This window comes from Pyrus communis, chromosome 12, assembly GCF_041283825.1.
Source record: "Pyrus communis isolate YQ-2024b chromosome 12, ASM4128382v1, whole genome shotgun sequence".
NCBI classification, from domain to species: Eukaryota; Viridiplantae; Streptophyta; class Magnoliopsida; order Rosales; family Rosaceae; genus Pyrus; species Pyrus communis.
Window position 1 is genome coordinate 24544397 of NC_142576.1, and position 3193 is coordinate 24547589.

General features: G+C 35.0%; 1 protein-coding gene across 1 annotated transcript in view; it reads left to right on the forward strand.

The window, feature by feature from the left end:
• The window catches only part of LOC137745351 (receptor-like protein EIX2), a 48436-nt gene that overhangs the window by 33906 nt on the left and 11337 nt on the right, over window positions 1-3193 (forward strand). The gene's annotated exons all lie outside the window — the stretch shown is intronic.

Genomic DNA, 3193 nt, shown 5'->3' on the forward strand with positions numbered 1-3193 from the left:
TTTTTGATAAGAAACAGATGTAAATTAGAATCATACTACTATAGGTATGCTATATACATTAATTTGATAGTACCATAAATTCAGATTAATCTTTAGTGTCATTAAAAAATATACATAAATTTGGGGGACTGTTATTTAGTACGACCAATATGGTGCTGTTCAGGTGTTTTTGACTAATCTATGCAGTTTTTCAATTCGTCTGGGGTATTTGTGATTTTGAATGACACTAGAAAAATTTATGGGTTATAGGAACCGCGGGGTTAAGAAAATGAATCCAAATTCAGAGCTGCGTTCTTCTTCCCTCAAAATAAGAAGAAAACGTTTCCTCAACTCCATATTTTGGCACCTCAGGTATATTTGTGTTCTAAAGCCTTTTACTTCTTCCAATTTCTTTAGAGCTATTATTTTACCCATATGTGATTTGTAAAGTGGAAGATTGGATATCATATGTCTGAGTATTTAGGGTTTTGTTCCATGCAAACTTGAGCTTATTGATCCAAATGGCTAGAACAGTGTACTCAACCAATTTCATATCCTCTTGGGCTAAGGCAAGTATATTACTTGCCAAAGAGAAATATACTTCATATATAGCCATGTGATGATGTGTGGCATGCTTTAATTAGGGATATTTTTGTGTAGTAAGAAAGCCATAGAGAGAGAGTCACAATTTTGTTTTTTTTTTTTTTTTTTTTTTTGCATTTGGTTACTGTAGTGATTACGCAATGAAAGCAGAGGACAAACAAATGATACATATAGTTGGGAATTTGTGAGTTACATGCAAAGCACATGGAAAGTAAGCTTTTGTAATGTATCTAATGGCATAGTCAAAGAGTTGTCCATCTAATGTCTAATGCCATAGTTTTGCAAAACTATGATCAATTTACATGAAATGAAGATAAATTGGTTATTTTTCAACTTTTTTTTTTTTTTTTTGAATTTTTGGTTTATGTATTTTACAAAGGCCATGAACTCTGATGGAAGTAATTCCCTTTTTTTTTTAACTAATTTCCAGAATTTTTGTAAATCTGGGGTTCTGTGCACAACAAAATATGGAATTTCAACAACAAAGTTTAAACTTTTTGATATGGCCAAAAACAGATTCTTCTTCTTTCTCAAAACCCTCAAATTTGTCATATGGTCAGGTTTTATTTGGTCACTTGTTTATGTTTGCGACAAGAATATAAGTCCAAGGATGCCTTGTTGAAAGTATCTGTGTCCCATTTGTTTCATCTTCTGCTGGTTAAACCAGAAATATAGCCGTTGAATCGGTTGCGAGCAATTAGTAGATGATTAATTTTCTTTTTGTCGTAAATTATGTAACTTCCAGGAGCTTGAAGGGCTCTCAGATCAGATGAGGAAGGATGTTTCACAAGTTCGTAAGAAGATCGATGCGATTAACAAAGAGTTAAAGCCACTAGGACATACCTGCCAGAAGAAGGTAACGCAACTGAGGTTTTACCCTATTCTGATGTTAAAGCTTACTGCTATGCATATGCAATTATGGCTCAATTCGTGCGTATTTGTGATGAATTTTGGGTTTTTAAATTGTCACAGGAAAAGGAGTACCGAGATGCACTTGAGTTTTTCAATGAAAAGAAGAGAGAAAAAGTGCAGCTTATCACGAAGCTTAGTTTGTTAAACAATTGTTTACTTGGCACAGCTAGGGTTGCAATTTCATGGATGGGTGGAACCCGAACCAGTCTGGCCAGTCCGGAGTTAGAGTGAGCATGGTTGAGCCTGCTTTGACAAATTACCAATCCTACAAAATTTGGGCTTACCGCCGGTTAGGAGTTCAACCTGTCCAAACTCTCAACCGATGCTGGTTATCTCTCATTCTATTTAGTAAAAGTGTAGAAAGTGTTTATATAATTCAACGTTTTAAGATTGTTTTGTTACAATGAAAGTGAAAGTGAAAGTGAAAAGACGAGGATGAAGAAGCTGAGAGCAAGAACATGGATTTGTTACAGTGAAGAAGTAGCAGCCTATGTGGGTAACTGATGATCTGATTAGGTTTGTGTGATGATGTGTATAAGGTGACGTTTTTCGATGTTTACATATATGTGTGGTGGTGATTGGCATTTGGTGTAATTTCTAAGTTGGTTTGTTTCATTAATTAGTGTTTGGTAAAAACATTTGGCTGATTTAGGCAGGAAAAGACCCTTTAAGTTTAAACAGGTTTGTAACTAAAAGCATGTGGCCTTGCATTTTCCTTCTGATTTTTCCATGTATCCAATGATATTTATGTAATAATGTAAAGTTTTATGAGGGATTTTGGGACAAATGGAGTGTATTTTGTTCATTTTTTCTTCAGTACTGCGCACTATATACGGAATGATTACATTTTCTACCCTTTCGTGGATTCTTCACCTAACACCAAAAAGTAATGAGTGCTATTATGTCCACAATGTCGTCTAATTTTTCACCCACTTTTTAATGAAAGTTTTAGTGACAAGTTTATTCTATTGCAAGACTACATGGAAGGACATAAGCAAAATATAAAGAAAGTGTTTTTGTTTGGGAACTGAAGTGGATTTAAGGAACAATTTTTGGTATAGATGCAAATAGTGGGAAAAAGGGAACGAATCACATCCCTTCCTCTAGTCAGGCCAAACGATAAGAACCCCCTAAAAGATGCAAATAGAGTTAGGGATTAGAGCTTCTGTCTCTGTCCATCTCTTTTACAATTTCGTCAAAGCATGTGAATCAGTGAACATATTAATAAATAAATTAGTTGATAATATAGCTAGTATTTAAAAAAAAAAAAAATACCGCAAATATTGAGTCATGCTCACTTGCATTGCCAATTGCCACTCTCTTTTCTCTTCCAATCCCCTTCATCAATTATATTTATGAATTTCCACCGCTAGCAAATCGGTGTGCAAAGACTTCCACATGCAGACCCTTAATTCCAGTCTACGAGCATGTGTGGTGTAAAATATAACAACATATCCAAATCTGCTTTTCGTAAGCAAGTTGATAAGTTGTGAAGTGTGATGGAACATGAAGACCCTTAATTCAACAACCCATTACAATCAAGTACTAGCTGTGTCGACAAGGGACCTGCAAACTTGTAAAAGGGGTTGCGAACACCCACCACTCATTTCAGTTACCCTTTTTTCTTTTCTCCATCCGACGACTTTCGTTTTCAGCTCTCCTACCTACATCGATAATCTTTTCCTATAAATTCGATATC